Raw genomic sequence first — 25,122 nt, forward strand, 5'->3', positions numbered from 1 at the left:
TTCACCGGGGAAGTGAAGTTTTCACCATCCATCATTGCAAGCATTAAGGCCCTACCATCAAAAACCTTGGAGACAATATATGGTCCATCATAGTTAGGAGTCCACTTGCCCCTGTGATCTGTCTGAGGAGGAAGGATCCTTTTCAACACCAAATCTCCGACCTGGAAGCATCGAGGACGCACTTTCTGATCAAAGGCTCTCTTCATCCGACTTTGATACAACTGCCCATGACAAATGGCTGCCATTCGCTTCTCTTCGATAAGACTCAACTCATTAAACCTTGTCCGAATCCATTCAGCCTCGTCTAACTTGACATCCAACAGGACTCTTAGAGAAGGAATCTCCACTTCAACAGGTAGAACTGCTTCCATACCATACACAAGGGAGTAAGGGGTTGCCCCGGTCGATGTACATACTGAAGTACGGTACCCATGCAAGGCGAAGGGTAGCATCTCATGCCAATCTCTGTACGTAACGACCATCTTCTGCACAATCTTCTTTATGTTCTTATTTTCTGCTTCAACAGCACCGTTCATCTTAGGGCGGTAAGGGGAAGAATTGTGATTCTAAATGTTGAAGCTCTGGCACAACTCCTTCATCATTTTGTTGTTGAGATTAGAACCATTATCAGTAATGATTCTTTCGGGAATCCCATAGCGACAAATGATTTCTTTCTTGATGAATCGGGCAACCACATGTCTGGTGACATTCGCGAACGATGCTGCTTCGACCCACTTGGTGAAATAGTCGATGGCAACAAGGATGAAGCGATGCCCATTGGAAGCGGTCGGCTCAATATTTCCAATCATATCGATGCCCCACATAGCGAAAGGCCACGGCGAAGACATCACATTCAAAGGATTCGGCGGCACATGCACCTTATCAGCATAAATCTGGCATTTATGGCACTTCCGAGCATATTTGAAACAATCAGATTCCATGGTCATCCAGTAATAACCTGCTCTCAACAATTTCTTAGCCATTGCATGTCCGTCGGCATGAGTACCGAAGGAGCCTTCATGAACTTCCTGCATTAACATGTCTGCTTCGTGTTTGTCCATGCATCTGAGCAAAACCATGTCGAAGTTCCTCTTATACAGAACAACGTCTTTGTTCAAGAAGAAACTGCCTGCCAATCTTCTCAAAGTCTTTCTATCATTGTTGGATACCCCTGCAGGGTACTCTTGATTCTTCAGAAAGCACTTGATGTCGTGATACCAGGGCTTGTCATCAACTACCAGTTCAGCAGCAAACACATACGCGGCCCTGTCTAGGCGCATCACGTCGATCATGGGAGCGTGGTTCCACCGAATCACGTTGATCATGAAGGATAGAGTAGCAAGAGCATCTGCCATCTAGTTCTCATCACGAGGTATATGGTACAGCTTTACTGTTGTGAAGAAAGTCAACTGTCTTCTCGTGTAATCTCTGTAAGGGACCAGATTGGGCTGGAGAGTGTTCCAATCACCATTCACTTGATTGATTACCAGAGCTGAATCTCCGAAGATGTCCAAAGTCTTTATTCTCAAATCAATGGCTTGCTCAATACCCAAGATACAGGCTTCATACTCAGCTTCATTATTGGTGCACTCGAAAGTCAGACGAGCGGTGAAAGGCATGTGGGCACCTTTTGGAGTTGTAATGACAGCACCAATTCCACTTCCTCTGGCGTTGACGGCCCCATCAAACATTAAAGTCCAATTTTCGTCTGGATCATGTCCCTCTTTAACAACTGGCTCTTCGCAGTCTTTCATCTTGAGGAACATGATGTCTTCATCTGGAAAATCAAACTTCATCGGCTCATAATCTTCAACCAGTTGTTGAGCAAGATAGTCTGACAGAATACTCCCCTTGATGGCTTTCTGGGAAGTATACTGGATGTCGTACTCTGTCAGTACCATTTGCCAACGAGCAACTCTTCCGGTGAGAGATGGCTTCTCAAATATATACTTGACTGGATCCATTTTGGAGATCAGTAAGGTTGTGTGAGACAGCATGTATTGTCTCAATCGCTTAGCAGCCCATGCAAGTGCACAACATGTTTTTTCAAGCATTGAGTATCTCGACTCGCAATCTGTGAATTTCTTACTCAGGTAGTAGATGGCATGCTCTTTCCTACCTGTCTCGTCGTATTGACCGAGAACACAACCCATGGAATTGTCTAGTACTGTCAAATACATAATCAGCGGTCTCCCTAGGACCGGAGGCACAAGGATAGGAGGATTCTGCAAATACTCTTTTATCTTCTCGAACGCCCTTTGACAATCATCATTCCACCTGATAGCCTGATCTTTTCTCAACAATTTGAATATTGGCCCACACGTGGCTGTTAGGTGAGAGATGAACCTTGCAATGTAGTTCAACCTCCCTAAGAAACCACATACTTGTTTCTCTATTCTTGGCTCAGGCATTTCCTGTATCGCTTTCACTTTGGCCGGATCCACCTCGATCCCTTTTCCGATAACAACAAAACCCAGTAGTTTTCCAGATCTCACCCCAAAAGTACACTTGTTCGGATTAAGCCTCAGCTTGAATTTCCTCAAACGCTCAAACAGTTTCTGCAAATTCACCTAATGTTCTTCTTCTGTCTGAGATTTGGCAATCATATCATCAACATAAACCTCGATTTCATGATGAATCATATCATGGAACAGAGTCACCATCGCTCGCTGATATGTTGCTCCGGCATTTTTCAGACCAAACGGCATCACCTTGTAGCAGAAGGTGCCCCATGGGGTTATGAATGTTGTCTTCTCCATGTCTTCTAGTGCCATCTTAATTTGATTATATCCAGAAAAGCCATCCATGAAGGAGAATATCGAGAACTGAGTCGTGTTATCCACCAAAACATCAATGTGAGGTAAGGGGAAATCATCTTTAGGACTAGCCTTGTTCAGATCCCGGTAGTCAACACACATCCGTACCTTTCCATCCTTCTTAGGTACCGGAACGATATTTTCAACCCATGGCGGATAATTTGTGACTGCTAGAAACCCTGCATCCAACTGTTTTTGCACTTCTTCCTTTATCTTGACAGCCATCTCTGGTCTTGTTCTTCTGAGCTTCTGCTTGACCGGAGGACAACCTTCTTTGAGCGGCAAGCGATGTACCACGATGTCTGTGTCAAGCCCTGGCATGTTCTGATAAGACCAAGCGAAGATGTCAACATACTCTTGCAGCAATTCAATCAACCCCTTCTTCACATCGTCTTCCAAAGCAGCCCCTATCTTGATTTCTCTCTTGGCGTCCTCGGTGCCGAGATTAATCACTTCAACATACTTTTGATGCGGTTGAATGACCCTTTCCTCTTGTTTTAATAACCTGGTAAGCTCTTCAGGGAGTTCACAGTCTTCATCACCCTCTTCTTCAGCTTGAAAGATTGGATTTTCAAAGTCGAAGTGAGCCATAGCAGAACCGTTATCAATAGGATCCGGTGATGTGCATCTGCATGAGTGATGGTATGTGCTTATGAGTGTGAAAAAAAAACTACATAAAACATTGCCATTTTTTTTTGAAAAACTGCAAAAATAGAAAGACAGGGAACGAAATATTTGAATGCAAAAAGACGTCCTTTATTTATGATAAAAAATGCAAGTGTCACATAGATGAGCCCTACAATGAGTCATTACGCCCTGGCGGAACGTAAGACTTAGATATGCATGAATAAACAAAGAAAATTACTCCTCCAGACAAGTGTCTTGGACAATCTCCTCAGAAGACCAATTGTTGAGAACTTCACCCGGGATCCTCAGACGCACCCAGTTATCGATGTCGCAATCACTATCCCCATCTTCATTGTTGACCGCAGAGACTAATTTGACTTCTCCTTCAACCATGTTAACGTTGGCTCCACCATGCTGGGGCATGGGATTGTTGACGACATTAGGAGTTGGTGCAAAGTTAACGGCCTTCGAATCAATGAGGTCCTGAACTACATGCTTAAAAGCTTTGCAGTTCTCAATATTGTGGCCAGGTGCCCCAGAGTGGAAGCTACACCTAGCGTTGGCGTCATAACCCACCGGAAGCCTACCAACGGGAGGAGCCAGAGTGCGCAACTGCACAAGTTGTAGTTGTTGAAGACTAGAAAGCAACTGAGCGTACGACATTGGAAGAGTGTCGAAACATCGGTCCATCGTCCTTGGCCTCGGTTGATAGGCGGGTCTGTTACCCGGTTGTTGTGGTTGGTACTGAGCTGGTTGATGCTGTGGTTATTGTTGTTGTAGAGGTGCTGCAGCTGGAATGGTCATAGCCGCAACATACGGTTGCTGATGATAGTTCTGAAAGTTATTCCTCCGGTTATCCCTGTTCTGATAAGAAGATATGGCACTTGCATCCCCTTCTCTCCTCTTTTTTCCCTGAATGAACGGCTTCTTCACCCCTGATGAGGATCCACCTCCACTCTGGGTCTCGTATGTCCTCAGGTAATTCTCCACCCTCTCTCCGGTAGAGACTACATCAGCAAAATTGGAGGCATTGCAACCCACGAGGCGCTCCAAATAAGGTCCTGGCAGAGTGTTCATGAACATGTTAGCCATTTCCTTCTCCAACATAAGAGGTTGAACACGGGAAGTTGTTTCTCTCCAGCGTTGAGCGTATTCTCTGAAGCACTCATTGCTTTTAAGAGACAGATTTTGAAGTGGAGTTCTGTCCGGAGCCATGTCTGCATTATACTGATACTGCTTCACGAAAGCCTCAGCCAAATCCCTCCAGCAACGGATGTGGGCTCTGTCCAGCCTCATATACCATTCCAGGGATGCCCCAGCTAGGCTGTCCTGGAAAAAGTACATAAGCAACTTTTCATCATCGGAGTATGCAACCATTTTATGGAAATAGGCTTGCACATGGGTCTTCGGGCAAGAGTTGCCATTGTATTTTTCAAATATCGGGACCTTGAATTTCGGTGGCACTCTCACACCTGGGACCTGCCCCAAGTCAGCAACATCTACTCCCAGAGGATTCTGTCCTTCCACTGCCTTCAACCTCTCTTCCAATCTTCTAAACATGGAGTCCACACCATGACCCATACCAAAGTCTTCCTGCAGCAGGGGGAACTAATCGTCTTGATCATCATGAACGGGTTGTTGACCGGAGGTGACATGTAGGATTGGGATAGGTCCCGGTCCATTGGGTTCATTAGCCTCTCCAACTGGAGGATCAGTCACCGTCTCTGGTTGAGCAGGGGGATTCCTCTGTATCATCTGCCTGAGCTCTTGTTGTCGCTGAGCCACCCCTTGAACCACATCCATGAATTGATTCATGCAGATTTTCATCTCGACAAACTCTGCCTGTAGGCTCTCCATTACTCTTTGTTGGTTTCTGCGGGTTACCGTACAGTGAATGCCTGGGTCAGCTATCCTACGGATGGAACACCAAACAAACTGAGAACACTACGGCGGTACCTGTTATGCAAGACATGCTAATGAATATGTAAATGCAATGACATGTTTATCAATTCCAAAGGTATTCTACCCCCTTGATTCCTGTCTCTCAATAGATAAACGATGTAAAAAAAAGACTAAGCCGTTGATGAGAACCAAGAAAATTCCTACTAGAATCAAGTAGAAGATATAAACCCCACAGAAATGGATAAACATGTGTGAATGATTATGAATGCAAAATGATGTGATGCAAAATGATGTGAATGCAGTGCAGTGGCATGGGAATCAGGATCGCTGTATTTGCTTGAACATCTGTCAGGTTGCACTGTCTGGAGAGAAATTAAGAGCACACCAAACAAAGGTCATGGGATGGATCATGTTATCCTTAATATCAACCACCCATTTTGGTGGATTATGGTTTACACCTTATCAACACCCAAGTTTCATTGATATTAAGGATACCTGATCGGATCAACCATGAATCAAGGGTTTGTTGCAAGTCACGAGCATGGAGTTTAGGTTAAGAACCACCCAAAAGGAGTGTACTAAGGTTTAAACCTGCCAAACATGTTCTACAAAAGGTTCCCATAGTCATAATCCCATCTTTCGGATATTATCGGAGGAACGACTACTCGTATTCCAAAAATATTCTCAAGAGAGACTCTTATGAGTGTAGTATCGCGTAACAATCGTATCAAATCTTACACTTGAACGACTTTCGCACTACGTCCTACGAATAGGCCAAGATGGGTTTGGTAAACTAAGGTCCTCGGCTTCTAAGGTCTATATTGGAAAAAGTAATGTCTAACCACAACTTACTTGTGTGACATTATTGATCTCAACATGACCTCCACCAAGTGAATGGGCTTGCAAGTCAACTTGCTAAGGAATAACTCTACACAAGTCGACAAGACTATGCCATTCTCCTATCCTAAGTGCACTCGAGTTCGGGTATAAAACTCATCTCACTAAGATCACCAAGCAGCCATAGCCAGCCAACAGATACAGCAATGATATATACACAATGCAATAAGGTAAAGCAGGTAAATAAATAACTGTACAAAAGCATGAACACCCAATAAACAATTAAACTACAAAAGCTAGGAGGGACTGGCTTAGGGAAACTGTTGTCCCCAGCAGAGTCGCCAGCTGTCGCAACCTGAAAAATACAGTGTGCGAAAAAACAACCGGCGAAAGAAAATGACAGAAGAGTCGCAACCGTGCGTTATTTATCCTAAAGGAGGGAAAGGAAACGCTCGAAGTAAACCTGAAAAGAGAAAAGGAAAAGACAAGGTCTTGCAACCAAATCTTGGGTTCGGGAGTCGGTTATGCGAAGGGAAAGTATTAGCACCCCTACGCATCCGTAGTACTCTACGGGATCCACTTTTGTAGTTCTTGTCTAAAGGGTGTGAGTTTATCTTGTGTTGTTTACCAAAAAAGGGGTTAAATGCAAATGACTCGCGCAGATGTCGCATCCACTGCATACGTATCTCATCTGAATATGAGAATCAGAGTCTTCGTAGATCGACTGACCTATGGGTTGGGGGGATGTGTGCTCGCTAAGACATCGCGTCTTATGCCTACGTATCTCATTTGGAATGAGAATCAGAGCAAGCCGTAGTTCGGCTAACTACGGGGTTATGGATTGGGTTTTGGACGAACGACGTTACTACGCAATCTACCGGATGCTCGACCTTTGGAGACTTACTCACCTGTAGTAGAAGGAGTAAACGTGTGTTTAGGAGAAGAAAAATCAATGAAGGGTTAGGGTTTGGGATGCTCATGCAAAAGGAGTCCTGGACGAAGGAACCTGTAAAAAAAAACACACAAAAACATTGCCTCCTATCGAGGTCTTCCAGCTAGGAAAGCAGTAAAATGCGGGAAAAATGTAAAAGTACCACGCAGATAAAGATTCGAAGTAACAGCAATTAGAGGAATGGGAAACCCAAGGATCCTTCCCAGCTAAACACCATCAAAGAAAGTGAGTCAGTACAGGTAATCGGAATGAAAACTCCAGGCGGTATCCCACAAATAAAGTGGAAAACCACGCAAGTTCTCCCTGCAAAAGTCATGTGAGCCCTCACAAAAACTCAACAAACAGGTTAGAGACAAAAAAATAGGGTAATCAAGGGTTGCCCCCAAATCAAAATGTAACCACATGAATCATCCCATTAAAATTCACAAAAAAGACATGCATCAAAAGGGTATCAAATTCACCCATAATACCTCAAACATTCAGAGTATTCAAATTCAAAGCTCAAAGGTAATGGGAATAAGGGCAAACCTGATTGGAGAGCTTGATTGAAATTGAGTTGCACCCGTGAGGTTTACAAAACAATCTTTAGGGTTTATGTGAGGCAGAGGTGATTCTGTGCAGTTGAGTTCCCTTCAGGGTTTGGAGGCTGCTCTGAACTCCGTTAGCTCTTCTCTCACTATCTTTTTCCAGTCAGGGTAATAGGAATCGAATTCCTTTTGTTTCACTGAAACTCTGAATTTATAACCTGATTTTTGTGGACCTGTGGGCTCAAATGAGAGAGGTCCAAGTCCAAGATTTTTTTTTTATTTTTTTTTATTTTTTTTTTTTTTTTTTTCGTTTTTCGTTTTTTTTCTCGTTTTTTTTTTTCAAAACACGTGGGCTTCGCCTAGCGAGCATGACAGCTCATGAACAAACCTTTGCTCCTTCAAGATTAACGTTTTGACTGACGAATAGACCCCTGTTGGAAGTAACTCAAGTCTTTCCCTTGTGTTGACTGATCATCTAAATAGAGCCCGCAAAATGTCCTGGATGATGTTCAAGCTTCTTGGATCCGATTCCGATTGCCATGATGAAATGCAAATGCTAAATGACCTAAAAACGAATGCATGCTTGAGGTGTAAAGCGTATGCTTTCAGGAAAAATGAAGGGTAAATTTTGGGGTATTACACATATGAAAATGATTCCAAGAGAAAACTTACTCTAAAAGACATTCTAAACAACTTTCATGTGGAGACCTAGATCTAGATTTGCTTGGAAAATCATTTTCTATGTTGAAACATTATCGGTCATTTAATGTAAACCTAATTTGAAAGTCAACTTCCCAAGGCCATAACTTGCTTAATTTGTATGAGATGAAATATTTACAAGTTTCATAATCAAATTGAATGTGTATACTTCAACTTTTATGTTTGGAGTGGGAGCTAATTCAACTTTTTTGAGCATGTGATATGAGGTTACATTATAGGTCACTTTTGACCTATACCATTGATCAAGTGATTTTTCCAAACTTCAAAAATGCATAACTCTATCATTTAAAATCCAAATGACATGAAATTTGTTACCATTTTGAAGGTCTTTGAGAGAGATACAACGTTTATGAAGACACTTTTCTCATCTGAAGCTCATATAAAAAGTTAAGCAAGGTGGAATATTGAGACATATGGCTTGACACTTAGAAAATTTTTGATATGTCAAAATTTCCAAACTTCCACCTCATATTTCTCTAAGTTCCAAGCTCCAAATGAAAACATGTTGAACATGAAAGTTGTTCCTCTTGATCTCACATTTCCAAAGAGATCCAATTCATCCATTTTGGACAAGGAATGCATAGGCTGCGCATGGCATGAACAGGGTGACATCACTTGGCAAGGATCAAACTTCAAACATCAATGCACACTTGCCTTGCAATCTAAGCCTAGTTCAGAGAATCTAATATTCATTTGTGGACCTCAAGCAATCATTTCATGGGCCTATGCGCGACCATGCACACTTGCATCACCATTTGCCAAAATTGGGAAGTAATTTGAAGTGTGCAATTATCAACTGTTTTGGCTATAAATAGAGCTTCAAATGCTCAGAAATGAACAGACATTCGCGCCAGCTTTAAATCCCCCATCTCAAACCTTCACTTTGCAAAGGATAAGCCTAAAAAATTCTCTTAAATTTGAGCTTGAATTTCCACTGTTTTGAAATTCAATTCTCCAGGAATCCATAGCTTCTTAACCATTCAATCCTTCTCCTGCAAGCAAGTGGAGTGAGATCATGCACAAGCAAGATCAAGATCAATTGAATCCAGACCTCCATTGAAGGTATTTTCCATAAATTTTAAACTCTTCGATTCTCTCAAATTCTTGCTCAATTCTATTGATTCTTTGGTTGTCTGAAGTCCTACCAATGTAGGCAAGAAGATTGAGTTGCTTTGAGGCTAAATCGAAGCAACTCAGTTCATGTACCTTAAATTTCAAATCCATGTATCTCTCAATATACTTGTAGTTGGAGTGAATTGAGGTCAGATTCGAGCTCAGTGCCATTTTTTATTTAAGATTTTGTCCTTGTTTTTCATTTTGGTAATGGTTCATGGTGGACTAGTCCGGTGAGGTCCACCGGAGAAGATGACCGGAGATCTGGCTCCGACGATGAGTTGGCAAGGCTCTGAATCACATGATCCGTTCCTTTTGTTTCAATCTTGAGCGTTGGTTGTAATTACCACCTGTGTAGCGCTGTTGACTCAAGACCATGTGGAACACGCGCTAGGGACCATCTGATCTGCCACCTCAATTAATGAGGGAGATCAGATGGTCCACGTATTTTTGATATTCTGAATTTCTGTTTTAATTGCATTATTTTCAACAATTCATATTAAATTCAATATTGATCCAAAAAATATGGGACTTTCACCAAAAAAATTCAAATATTTTTCTCTTTCATATTCTGAATTAAAATTATTTTTTGGATCATTATTAATATTTTTCATGAATTAATTGATTTTGCATTTGTTTTTAATTGTTTAAAAATATTTTTAAATGTCCAAAAATCATGAAATTTTTTCTCCAAGGTCCTTTGATCTTGTTTGACCTATGATAAATCTCATGGCCATTTCTTTGGTGTTTTGATGAGATTTTAGGAATTGGACAAACCATATTTGATTTAAATGCACTATTTTATTATTTTTAATTAAATAAATATCAATTGTTTTTGTTAACCACTTCTATTGACTTGTTTGAGTTTGCTTGTTGTTGTTGGGCCTTGCTCAAGGTTGATTTGACTTTATCAAATTAATATCATTGGATTTAGGGGATTGATGGAATGTACATTCCATCTCCCAAAATGAATGAATTATATTAATTTGGAAAAAGTCTTCCTTTGACCAATTTGTGATTTCATTCATCCCCTTCCCACTTCATCTCATTCCTCTTCTTAATTCATTCATTCCATTTGGCCTATGACATCTCCAAGTCCTAATGCTAGTTGATTGAAAAATTGACATGAGTATGGATGAGATTAGGCCACACCTTTTGCATATTCTTTTTTGTGTGTGGTATGTTTCATGAGCATAGTCCATTATACCATGTCTCTAACATGGATTAACACCAAAATTCTATTGCCCGACCTCAAATAGTTGTGACTTCTACATAAGTCCAATTACAATTGCTTAACATAGCGCTAAATTTGTGCCATAAAAGGCATAAGCATTCTAGTTAGTGAGATTGTAAGTCTCCCCTCTTTCATGGTATTGTGTGGAAATTTGGCCTTCTTTCCTTCCTTTGGAAGATGTTTTGGTTCAAGGATTCATGCTTGTGATAAGTGGGTTGAGTGTTCTCCAAAGAATGTCTTGAAAAGCAAAAGTAAAACAAAACTAACTTCTAACCTACTAACTACTAACTTTTAATTTCAAGCTTTTACTTTAATGCAATTTACTTTTAGCACTTTATTTCATTTGCCATTATTCATATCATTCTAATTGTTTATGTTAATGTAATTTTCACTTTGTCCATTTGGACCATATTGTGTGATATATTTTTTTTGTGTATACTTTGCTTGTTTGTGTGGTCTTTGACCATTAATGTACATAATAATAACAAAAACCCTAAAAAACTTGTGAGTGGACTGTTGGCTTGATCTTGAGCAATTGGACTTAGAATCTAGACAGCATCCCTATGCAAAAGGACTTGGCCAATGCCAACTATTATGTAACCAAGTGCTTCTAATTTGAATATTCATCTGCAACATGATCATTGTGAAGTTGTTATTTTAAACCTGTGACTTGTGGAATTCATCTGTTGCATGGGCTATATTGAAGAAGATCATGGAATGGATAAGCTTGGATGAGGCCATCTTTATTTGATGCCTTGATCTTCAAGATAATATAATTGTACATTTGTGTGTTGCTTGATCCTAAAAGTCCAAGGGAATTCTGGGTTTCTATTGACATTTTTGTCTTTGTGTTAACTACTCTTATTCTAAACTTTGACCATTTTTTTTGCAAGAAGATAGAAACTTTGGCCTTATGCCATTGCATTTTCAAACTTATTTTCTTAAATCAAACTTGTAAATAAACTTAACTATACTTGACTTAAACTTTCAAAAAGCCAAAAAGAACTAACTCATTCAAATCATTTTAGGCCTTTGTGCCTTTCAAAACTTAAATTTTGTTAAAATCAATGCATCCACTTTGAAATTTGTATCACGAACTACGAGGTTTTGATCCATCTTTTTTATGTTGGTACGTAGGCACAAGTCCGAAGGTCTTGTCAAACACAAAAAATATAATTAATGAATTCTTTTCTCACCCCCCCCCCCCCCCCAATTCTATTTGTTTGTAAACATCACTTTGTACAAAATACATATGCACACAAAAAGGGCTCCCTAGGAGTACCTAGGACACTTTGGGTGCTAGCACCTTCCCTCTGTGTAACCAACCCCCTTACCTGTGATCTCTGACTTTTATTAATTTTTATTTGAAAACTTCTTACTTTTTGGATTTTGTTCGTAATTTTTCCCTTTTCCCTTGGAAACAATAAAAGCGCGGTGGCGACTCTTTTTAATTGATCTCTAGCTTGTCAATAGCTTGATGATCATGAATTTCCCGCTACAATCTTCTTTAAATGTTATGTGTATCTTTTTTTCTTTTCTTATGTTATTGGACTTGTGGTACAGTTACTTTCCTTTGATCTTTGTCAAGCTTGGACAATTGTTTTTGGAGTGACCGATTTTTCTGCACTCAAAACATGTGACCTGTTTTTCTTCGTTATTCTTCTCATCCCATTTATTTTAAGGATTCAATTTTCTAAATTTTATTAAATTCTTATTTGAGTGTTTTAGATCATTCTTTCACATATACTTATTGTAGTGCCTAAAAAATAATCAAATATCTTCTTTTTTCAAAGATTCATCGCTCAAGTCATCTTCATCTTTCTCTACTTTGACCTTAGAAGATAAGGCCTTCAAGGAGATGTTTTTTCTCTTTATTATTATTTATGCTCTTTGCATTGCTTTAATCACTTCAAGTCTCTTCAATCCATGCTCGTGTTCGGAGAACTTACCAATTCTTTAATAGTTATAACATTAGGTTGTCATTTCTTGTATATAGATCTCAAAATCTTGTTAAAAGTCTTGATTAGAAGTGTTTTTGCCTAAATTCTCAAGTTTATTTATTATATACGAAATTCTCACCTTCATGGAGGCCACCATTTTATCGGGGCCATGTGGAAGAGTTCATATTATTTTGTCAAGATATTGATTTTAGATTGATTGACATCTTTATTTCCCTTATGGTGAACTTGAATAGTGTCCCACATTGCCTTAGCTGTCTTACAATGTGATATTGAAAAATCTACATTCATACTGAATAAAGAGATGGGTATACTTCTCTCCTTCAAATCATAAGACGCCTTCCTAATCTTAACTAATTTCATTCCTTTGATGGTTTCTTAACATATACGGCATCAACAATCTTTTGAGGGATAAAATATTCTTTTTCGATAGCTACCCATAACTGTAAATCTACAAACATAAGGTGTACATACATGCAATCCCTATAATATGCATAATTTTCACCAATGAAAATAAGAGCTCAATTGTACGCTCCGTTCAAATCAATTTACACAATATTCAATAACTTTTGGGGTTGTTAAATTTTCTCTCTCTCTCTCTCTCTCTCTCTCTCTCTCTATCTATCTATCTCTCTCTCTCTCTCTCTCTCTCTCTCTCTCTATCTCTCTCTCTCTCTCTCTTCTCTCTCTCTCTCTCTCTCTCTCTATCTCTCTCTCTCTATCTCTCTCTCTCTCTCTCTCTCTCTCTCTCTCTCTCTCTCTCTCTCTCTCTCTCTCTCATCTCTCTCTCATCTCTCTCTATCTCTCTCTCTCTCTCTCTCTCTCCTCTCTCTCTCTCTCTCTCTCTCTCTCTCTCTCTCTCTCTCTCGCTCTCTCTCTCTCTCTCTCTCTCTCTCTCTCTCTCTCTCTCTCTCTCTCTCTCTCTCTCTCTCTCTCTCTCTCTCTCTCTCTCTCAGACACACACGCACACACACATACACACACACGCATGCATGCACGCACGCACACAGACACACACACACACACACACACACACGCACATACACGCACACACACACACATACACGCATACACACACATACATGCACACACGCATGCGCGCACACACACATACACACACATGCACGCACATACAAACACACAAACACACAGACACATACGTGCATGCATTCACACGCACACACATATATACACACACGCACGCGCACACACACATACACATAGAAATTCTAAGTTTAATTCTAAAACTTAAGCTCTTTATAAACTTTCTTTAATAGTGATAGGATGTCTTATCATAAAGGGAAATTTGTGCAGTACGTGCGGCCAAGATGTCACACAACATGTTTAAGACATCTTTCTCAACAAGTTGCTTACACAATTTTCTAATCAAACCTTTGTTTAAGTGCAACTTCAGCAGAATATTATATTGAACATACATGAACTGAATCTTATATAAACTTTGGAATCAAAACCAAATAACCAATATGTGCTCAACAACTTTCGCGACATCTTGATTTCCATTTTTCCAATAAATACAAGTCAATACAAATGTAATAACAATTCTCTTTCAAGTACTCAGTGTTGCTCATCTATGGATTAGCTTTGTTCCCTAACATTGACGGTTTTGTTGATGTTAACGCCATTAGACTTTTCTTGATTGGAAATCCTGTGCCTACTTTGTTGGGAGACATATATTTCTCTTTGCATCTAAGGAATTCTAAGGGTGGTGGAACGATTGTCTGTAGCATTCCTCTTCTATACAAGTGGTTTATTTCGCACTTTCCTTAGACACTTGCTTTTATGGAGAACTAACAATATCTAAGGTGGTCTCAGAGACTTATGTCTCTCACTAATGATGATATAGTTTGGTATGATCCGTCTTTAAGCGGTTTGGATATTATTGATAGTTGTGGTGAATTCTCTAATGTGCCTCTCATTGGTACACAAGGAGGAATTAACTACAACCCTGCTTTGGCTCGTCGTCAACTTGGGTTTCCCTTGAGAGACAAACCTAATAACATGTTGTTAGAAGGTCTTTTCTATCAAAAGGGTAAATATCCCCAACATTTGAAGAAGAAGATTGGGCATGCTTGGCATAATGTGCATAGGAAAGGAAGATCTGAGCTTGGTCCGCGCAATTGTGTAGCTTTGGAAGCTTACACTCTTTGGGTGAAGAAGAGGGCTTTGGAGTTGAAGATGCCTTATCCTTGTGAAAGACCTATGTCTATGGTTGTGGTTAAGCCATTAACTCTTCCTAACCAAGATGTAGAGGAATTGGAAGACGCGCTCGTCAAGATGAAGCAAGAGAAGGATGTGTGGGAAAAGCATGAAGAGTTGCAGTTGGAGTCTAAGGACAAAGATGCACTGATTGAGCTACTTGAAGACCGAGTTATGAAGAGACAGAGAGAGCCAGAGGTTTCATCTTCTAGCATTCCTCAGCCTTCCGTTGCTTGGAAGAAGATTGTTGACCAGCTTGTCCTCGAGAAGACTCAGATGAAGGCTTCTTTTGAGACCAAGATCCGTCGCATCTGAAGGAAGTACGCGCCTTCAGCAGGATCTTCCGACATTGTTGTTAGGGATCCTTAGGATGACTAGTCTCCTTTTCTCTTCTATTTATTTTATTTTGGTTTATGAAATTCTACTCAGTGTAATCCTTCCAATTTATATAAATAAAAGAGATTTTTTTTGTCATATCAAATTGTTGCAATTGCCATTTAAATATTATATATATTTGCAAATGATATAGTAAGTTCCTTGAAAATAAAAAAATTAAGCATTGCATTTCATGCATCATTTGCATAAGCAGGTTTTGCCAGGTGTCTGATTGGTGTTTCTTCTGTGCTTTAGCCAAGCTGACTCACTGATACAATACCAGAGCCAATCATCTGAAAATTATGGAACATTTGGAGCAAGAGAACAGAGAGCTGAAGGACGAGATTGCCCGCCTGACTGCCATGATGGAGTCAGTTCTTGCTGCTCAGAGTCAAGCTTCTCCAACACCTGCAACTCCTCCCGCGAGGACTGTTATTTTAGAAGTGGTTACCTCTACCATGCATGTTGCTATCGCCCACTTTGCACCAAACCTGCCTGCCGGATTCCCATGGGGAATGCCGCCCAACTTTGAGCCAGAAGGCTTTGCACCTACCTTTGCTTCCATGCCAGCATCTAGCCCGGTCATGTCCGTGCCACCTTCAGTTGTGCACACTTTGCCTCGCGTGGAGGATACCATCTGAGGGTCCGGATGTTTATGAGAAGATGGACGAAATGAAAGACCAATTTCTTGAGTTGTGCAAGGAATTGAAGACGCTGAGAGGTAAGGATCTGTTTGGGAAGAGTGCTACTGAGTTGTGCTTAGTGCCCAACGTCCAAATCCCGGTGAAGTTCAAAGTGCTTGACTTTGAAAAAATATAAGGGGAACTCTTGTCCGCTCAGTCATCTTGTGATGTATGCCCGTAAGATGTCAACTCAGACAGATAACGACCAATTGCTTATTCACTACTTCCAGGATAGTCTGACTGGTGCTGCACTCCGTTGGTATATGGGGTTGGATAGTGCAAGCATTCGCACTTTCAACGATCCGGGAGAGGCTTTTGTGAAGCAATACAAATATAATGTGGACATGTCTCAGAAGGATAAAGAGACATTCAAAGAGTACGCGCAAATATGGAGGGAGTTGGCTGCCCAAATCACTCATCCTCTGGAGGAGAAAGAAATGACAAAGATCTTCTTGAAAACCCTGAGTTCATTTTATCATGAACGCATGATCGCTAGTGCCCCCAGTGATTTTACCGAAATGGTAAATATGGGGATGAGACTTGAGGAAGGAGTCCGTGAAGGACGTTTGTCAAGAGATGAGGCGTCAACAAGTAAGAGGTATGGCAGTAGTTTCAGCAACAAGAAGGATAGTGAGACCAATGCAATTACCAGTGGGAGGCAAAGAAGGCCTCAGATCAGAAGAAATCCACCACCCCGTCAACATCATCATCATCAAGTGTCATCAGTAATTCTGGTATTTTCTAATCAAAAAGCAACACCAATTCAACAACAACAACATCAACGTCAACAACAACAACCGCAACAAAGAACGAACACCTACAACAACAATATCAACAACAATCAGCATCAACAGAACTTTGAGAGGAAGAAGGTCTCTTTTGACCCGATTCCTATGTCGTATGCAGAGTTGTATCCCTCGCTAGTTCTTAAGAATTTAATTCAACCGAGGAACCCACCGCAGATCCCAGAACCACTTCCCTGGTGGTATAAACCTGAGCTCCATTGTGCTTTTCATCAAGGAGCACCCGAACACGATATTGAAAATGTTATCCATTAAAGTATGAGGTTCAAAAGTTTATGAAGAGTGGTATGGTGTCCTTTGAGGACCGCGTGCCAAACATGAAAGTAAACCCTTTGCCCGCTCATGGGAACTCTTTAGTGAATATGGTGGATGGTTGTCCTAGAGAATTCAAGGTTTTTGATGTCCAGTTTATCCGAAGATCCTTGGTGCAGATGCACAAGGATATCTATTTGGTGAGTGATTGCTAACATGATCATGATGGTTGTGTTATTTGTAATGTGAACCCAAGAGGGTGTGATATGGTGAAAAGGGACATCCAGCGTCTGATGGATGAAGGCATGATCCAGATTGTTCAATCCCGTCATGTAGATGACGATGTCAATGTCATAGTGCCCGTTTTCAAGCAACAAGAGTGGTTGGTAATTCAGTATGATAGCAGCAACAATAAGAATGTCAGTCAAAGATCAGTATCGTCATTGGTAATACGGTTAGCGGGCCTAGTCCCATATTGATCTGATAAGGATGTACCATACCAGTATAATGCTACAATGATAAAGAGTGGTCAAGAGGTCCCGTTACCTACGACTAGTTCAGTGGTGAGCATTGTTGATGTTACGAAAGTGACCCGCAGTGGTCGAGTGTTTGGGTCGATCGTCCCAGAAGGTAAAGAGGAAATGATTGTTGGTAAGAAAGTGGAGATACCTAATATAGAACTAGTTGGCTGTTCAAAGGATAAATCTGGTGAATCCAGCAACTTGAAATCCAATGATGATGATGAGGTACTCCGATTGATCAAAAGGAGTGAATTTAATGTGGTTGAGCAACTGCTTCAGACTCCCTCAAAAAACTCAATGTTGTCTCTGCTTTTGAATTCTGAAGCGCACAGAGAAGCACTACAAAGAGTTCTTGAACAAGCATATGTAGAGCAAGATGTTACTGTGGATCAATTTGATCACATTGTGGCTAACATCACTTCATGTAATAATTTGAGCTTCTGTGACGAAGAACTCCCTAAGGAGGGAAGAAATCATAACTTGACTTTGCATATTTCAATGAACTGTAAGGAAGATGCTTTGTCAAATGTACTTGTTGACACCGGTTCATCACTCAATTTGCTTCCAAAGTCAACTTTGTCAAAGCTATCTTACCAAGTAGCGCCCATGAGGTATAGTGGGGTAATTGTCAAAGCCTTTGATGGATCGCGCAAAACGGTTATTAGTAAAGTGGACCTTCCAGTCAAGATAGGTCCGAGTGATTTATAGATTACTTTTCAAGTAATGGATATCCACCCGGCCTACAGTTGTTTATTGGGAAGGCCATGGATTCATGAGGTAGGGGCTGTTACCTCCACCCTGCACCAGAAATTGAAATTTGTCAAGAATGGCAAGCTTGTGATAGTTGGAGGAGAGAAGGCGTTGTTGGTTAGCCATTTGTCATCTTTCTCGTATGTTGAAGTTGCGAATGAGGTTGGAGCTCCGTTCCAATCCTTATCTATTGCTGCTGAGAAGAGAGTTGGGGCACCTATGTCCTCGTTAAAAGATGCCAAGAAGATTGTGGAAGAAGGTGTTGTTGATCAGTGGGGGCACATGATAGAGGTCTCTAACAATAAAGGCAGAATCGGTTTGGGGTTCCAGAAAGGCTCATCAACTGTTAGATCTAAAGATATGCAACTTAGCTTCCGTAGTAGAGGGTTCATTCATGGCAATGAACAACACTTAGCTGTTGTGCTAGAGGATAGCGAAGAGGAAGACTGCACCAACTTTGTAACGCATGGAAGGACATGCAACAATTGGACTGCCGTTGATATTCCTGTTATTTTGCATCGATCTAAGTAATTACTTTTATATTTTAAAAGTCTTCTCCTATGCCTAAGGGAGAAGTGAGCATTGTTTGGGCGTTTTAAATTGATCATCAATAAAATTAATTCTATTCATCCACATCTTTGATGTTTGTTTTTACTTTTTGCTTTATTCTGAAAATGGTAATCACAAAAAACATAAATAAACAATATAATTGTCCATCTACATAATATTTGGTCACAAATTCACTTCTCTAAAATCAAAATATCAAATTATTATGCAAGTTGGTTCCTAACCCCATTGAATACAATGATCCTTCTCCTTCTCCAAATTTTGAATTCCCTATGTTTGAAACCGAGGAAGAAAGTGATGTAGAAGTGAGTGATGAATTGTCTCGTCTTCTTGAGCAAGATGAAAAGATTATTCAGCCGTTTGAAGAGCAGATTGAGCTAGTCAACTTGGGTTTCCGATGATGATGTGAAGGAAGTCAAGATTGGGTCTCGACTGTGTCCAGATGCTAAGAAGGGGTTGATTGATCTTCTCCGAGAGTATTCAGATGTGTTTGCTTGGTCCTATCAAGACATGCCTGGGCTGGATTCTGAGATTGTGGAGCATAGATTGCCGTTGAAGCCCGAATGCCCGCCAGTCAAGCAGAAGTTGAGAAAAACGCATCCTGATATGGCTGTAAAAATTAAAGAGGAAGTTCAAAAGCAGATTGATGTCAGTTTCCTTGTAATTGCTGAGTATCTGCAATGGGTGGCCAATATTGTGTCTGTGCCGAAGAAAGATAGAAAAGTCCGCATGTGTGTCGACTATCGAGATTTGAATAAAGCCAGTCCGAAAGATGATTTCCCTCTGCCACACATTGATATGTTGGTAGACAATACTGCTAAATTCAAAGTCTTTTCGTTTATGGATGGATTTTCCGGATATAATCAGATCAAGATGGCACCCGAAGATATGGAGAAGACCACATTCATTACACCCTGGGGAACATTCTATTATAGAGTGATGCCTTTCGGTCTAAAGAATGCTGGTGCAACTTAACAGAGAGCAATGACTACTCTTTTTCATGATATGATGCATAAAGAGATTGAAGTTTATGTCGTTGACATGATTGCTAAATCAATTGATGAAGAGGAACATGTTGAGCATTTGTTGAAGTTATTCCAGCGTTTGAGGAAGTATAAACTCCACTTAAATCCCAATAAGTGTACTTTTGGTGTTCATTCTGGTAAGTTGTTGGGCTTTATTGTCAGCGAGAAGGGTATTGAAGTTGATCCTTCCAAGGTCAAGGCAATACAAGAGATGCTTGTGCCCAAAACTGAGAAGCAAGTCAGAGGTTTTCTCGGCCGCTTGAATTATATTTCCAGATTCATTTCCCTCATGACTGCCACATGTGCGCCTATATTCAAGCTTCTTCGGAAAGATCAGTCTTGTGATTCGACCGAAGATTGCCAGAAAGCATTTGATAGTATCAAGGAATATCTGCTTGAACCTCCGATTTTGTCTCCCCCTGTTGAAGGAAGACCGTTGATCATGTATTTGACTGTGCTAGAAGATAGTATGGGTTGTGTTCTTGGTCGGCAAGATAAGACTGGGAAGAAAGAATTTGCAATTTACTACCTCAGGAAGAAGTTCACCGACTGTGAGACTCGGTATTCAATGCTTGTGAAGACTTCTTGTGCACTGGCTTGGGCTGCTAAGCGTTTGTGTCAGTATATGTTGAATCATACCACTTGGTTGATATCCAAAATGGATCCAATCAAGTATATATTTGAGAAGCCTGCTTTAACTGGGAGGATTGCCCATTCGCAGATGTTGTTATCAGAGTATGATATCGAATATCGATCTCAAAAAGCGATCAAAGGTAGTATCTTGGCTGACCATTTGGCTCACCAACCAATTGAAGATTACCAGTTAGTGTAGTATGACTTCCCTAATGAAGAGATTTTGTACTTGAAAATGAAAGATTGTGATGAACCATTGCTTGAAGAAGGGATAGAACCTGGTTCCCATTGGGGCATGGTATTTGATGGAGCTGTTAATCAATATGGAAATGGTGTTGGGGCAGTGATTATTACTCCTCAAGGCACGCATCTACCATTTACAGCTAGATTGACTTTCAAGTGTACAAACAACATGGCAGAGTATGAAGCTTGCATTATGGAGCTTGAAGAGGCCATGAATCTCAGAATCAAGTATTTGGATGTCTTCGGTGATTCGGCTTTGGTTGTGAATCAAATCAAAGGTGAATGGGAGACAAATCAACCCGGTTTGATACCATATAGAGATTATGCAAGGAGGAGTTCAACTTTCTTTACAAATGTTGAGTTTCATCATATCCCTCGAGATGAGAACCGGATGACAGATGCTCTTGCAACATTGGCGTCAATGATTGTAGTGAAGTATTGGAATGAAGTTCCCAATTTATCTATGATGCGTCTTGATAGGCCAGCTCATGTGTTCGCTGTTAAAGAGATCAAAGACGAGAAGCCATGGTATTACGACATCAAATGTTTCCTCCAAAGTCAGATTTACTCGCCTGGGGCATCTTTGAAAGATAAGAAGACTTTGAGAAGATTAGCCGGTAATTTCTACTTAAATAGTGATATACTGTACAAGAGAAACTTCGACATGGTTTTGCGCAGATGCGTGGATAGACACGAAGCAGACTTGTTGATGACTGAAGTGCATGAAGGTTCCTTTGGTGCTCATTCCAATGGACATACAATGGCAAACAAGATGTTGCGAGCAAGTTACTATTGGCTGACAATGGAATCTGATTGTTGCAAATTTGTGAAGAAATGCCACAAGTGTCAAATTTATGCTGATAAGATCCATGTTCCTCCGACACTTTTGAATGTTATCTCTTCCCCATGGCCCTTCTCCATGTGGGGAATAGATATGATTGGGATGATTGAGCCCAAAGTTTCGAATGGACATCGTTTCATTCTAGTGGCAATTGACTACTTCATAAAATGGGTTGAAGCGGCATCGTATGGAAATGTAACCAAACAAGTCGTTGTAAGATTTATCAAGAATCAGATCATATGTCGTTATGGTGTGCCAAGTAAGATCATTACTGACAATGGATCGAACTTGAATAACAATATGGTGGAAGCTCTTTGCAAAGACTTCGAGATTTCACATCATAATTCTTCTCCCTACAGACCCAAGATGAATGGGGTTGTTGAAGCTGCGAATAAGAACATCAAGAAGATTATCTAGAAGATGGTTATCACATATAAGGATTGGCATGAGATGCTCCCATTTGCTTTGCATGGGTATCGTACATCCGTCTGCACTTCAACAGGGGCAACCCCTTTCTCTCTTGTATATGGTATGGAAGCAGTGCTCCCCATAGAGGTTGAGATTCCTTCATTACGTGTGCTCATGGAAGCCAAGTTGACTGAAGTTGAATGGTGTCAGGCCAGGTTTGATCAGCTGAGTTTAATTGAAGAGAAGAGATTGGCGGCCATGTGTCACGGTTAGTTATATCAACAAAGGATGAAGAAAGCTTTTGGTAAGAAGGTCAAACCTAGTGTATTCAGAGAAGGTGACCCTGTGCTCAAGAAGATTTTGACATTCAAGCCGGATTCTAGAGGAAAATGGACTCCTAATTATGAAGGCCCATACGTTGTTAAGAGATCCTTTTCAGGCGGTGCATTGATTCTTACAACTATGGATGGTGAAGAGTTCACCCGTCCTGTGAACGCAGATGCAGTCAAGAAATACTTCGCCTAAAAAAGAAAAGAACAGCTCGCTAAGTTGAAAACCCGAAAGGGTGGCTTAGGCAAAAATGAGCGTCTCGGTGGATTGAAAACCCGAAAGGACGATCCAGGAAAAAATTAGAGACATAAAACAGAAAGAATTTCCCGATAAGTTGAGTACCCCACCATGGGGCAACTTATGCAAAAATTAGGGATTATGGCAAGTAACTGCATTTTGCTGATCTTTAGTGTTTTGAAGACTTGGTTGAGCACAAGGGTTGACATTAGTTCATCTCCAGCAGCGGTCAAGAGCACAGTGGATATCAAGATTTGGTAGATGGATTAAGGATCATTTGTATTCAATGTAACCCTTTTCCATGTAAATTACCATTTTCAACTTTGTAAAATCTATGGAGTCTTGTCATTTACAGACTATCATCCTATTAAATAAAGTTGAGCTTTTATCCAATTGATTCTACTCTTATTTATTTCAGCCAATAGTTTTAAATTTTATTATGATCATTTTAAAATTTAATTTTAAATCAAAATCAAGTTTTCTTTAATATATAAAAGCAATAATTTTTTCCAAAGCAAGTAAAAGGAATATCAATAGCATTTCAGTAAATAGCAAGTCCTTAAGTGTGCAGCATCAGAGGTTCCCCAAGTAGTTAACCCTTTGGGTACCCCTAGACGTTTATGTTGATTCAGTTCCTCGGCAGAGTGTTTGATCCCCAGTGGAGCTTCTTTCTTTGTCCCCAGTTGAGTTAGTTGATTCAGATACCCTGCGGCGTGTCCTTATCCCCAACAAAGTTTCGGCCTTCCCCAACGGAGTTCGTATTTCCTCACCAGGTGGATCTTCATCAGAGATGGTTGATCTTCCCCAGTAGACCGTCTTTGGTGTCCCCACCAATCACCATTTATCTTTACTCCTAGTCAGAGTTTCCTCCTGGTTTATGAGCAGCTTTTGTTGATTTATTTCTCTATAGGGTTGTCTCCCATTGTTTTATGGTGTTGACCTAAAATTCCCCACAGATTGGATGTCATATCCTCGGCAGATCCCCTCCATCCTCAGCTAGGGTTGAACCTTTAGGATGTTGATCTCTCTGTTCTCTGGCAGTTGTCTCCATATTTTGTGGATTGATCGAGGATTATACCGGTGGTTCAATTTCTTTGTGACACCTCTGTATCCTTTGTGATCGTTTTGTCAGCATAATACACATATACATATACATTCATAAAATTTCATAATTTGCATATCTCGCATCTTCATATTTGATTTGTTTGAGATTCTCATTCTCTGTTATGGCGGTACTTTATCCCCATACCAAATCTGGTGTTTGTCCTCCTTCAATTGTAGAGTGTCGGCCCCTTAAGCAGAAAGACTTTAACCTTTCTTTGTTTCCCCACTGAGTTTGTTTCCTCGTGGATGGTTGTGATTTCAGTTTCCTCTCCAGTAAATTTTCTGGATGGAATTACTCCCCTTGAGTTATGTCCTCAATGGGTTGAGTTTTGATTGATTGTTTCTTTCTAGCTCTTACCTAGATAGATATTTTGGTCCCCTAAGAGTCTATTACCCAGTAACTAGTAATATTCTTCTTAGTTTGCAGTTTGTTACTTCTTGCCCAATACTCGGTAAAAGTACCCTTTTTCTCCTCAGTGGAGTCCCCAAGAAATATATCCTTGATATATTCATCCTAACCGGTGACGGATATCTTTTTTCCCCCTGCAGGAGTCTATCCTTGATATGTTCACTTTAACCAGTGACGAATTTTCTCTTCTTTGGTATTCTATCCAGTAACTGATAGATGTAATCCCTATTTTTGCTCCCCTTTTCAGAGTCTATCCTTGATATGTTCATCTTAACCGGTGACGGATTTTCTCTTTGATTGGTTTTCTACCCAGTTACCGGTAGTTATAAATCCTATTGTGTCCCCTCGCAGAGTTAATCCTTGATATGTTCATCTTAACCGGTAACGGATTTTCTCTCCGACGGTTTTCTATCCAGCTTTCGATAGATGTAATTCCTACCCTTTTTGTTCAGTTGGTTTATCCTTGATATGTTCATCCTAACCGATGACGAATATCCTCCTTGGCATTTCTAGGCAAGTTTATCCTTGATATGTTCATCTTAACCGATGATGAATCTTTTTCCCTATTGAGTTTATCCTTGATATGTTCACTTTAACCGGTGACGGATATTCTCATTTTTGGTCTTATGGCCAGTAACTGGTAGTTGTAAATCCTTTTTCTGCAGTTTCTCCCCAGCAAAGTTATTCTTACCCAGTAACCGGTAATGAATACTCCCTCCTGGTGATCCTCAGCGAGTCATCCTTGATATGTTCATCCAAACCGATGACGGATGTTCTCTCTGTCAGATCTTTATTATCTCCTTACCCAGTAACAGGTAGTAGAGAATAGATTTCTGCTCCTCCTGTGTTGAAGTTCATTTCTCCCCAGTTGAGTGCGCATTTCCTTAGTGAAATCGCTTTCCCCTGCATGATTCGAGTACCTCGGTTTTATCCTGACTTATTCGTATCCCCTGCAGATGTTTTTGTTTCCCCGGCTGAGTCTTTCCATTTTGTGTGGAATCCCTCTAGTCCCCCGATAGTTTTAAGTCATAGCCTGGC

The sequence above is a fragment of the Lathyrus oleraceus genome, chromosome 4 (genome assembly GCF_024323335.1).
Source record: "Lathyrus oleraceus cultivar Zhongwan6 chromosome 4, CAAS_Psat_ZW6_1.0, whole genome shotgun sequence".
NCBI classification, from domain to species: Eukaryota; Viridiplantae; Streptophyta; class Magnoliopsida; order Fabales; family Fabaceae; genus Lathyrus; species Lathyrus oleraceus.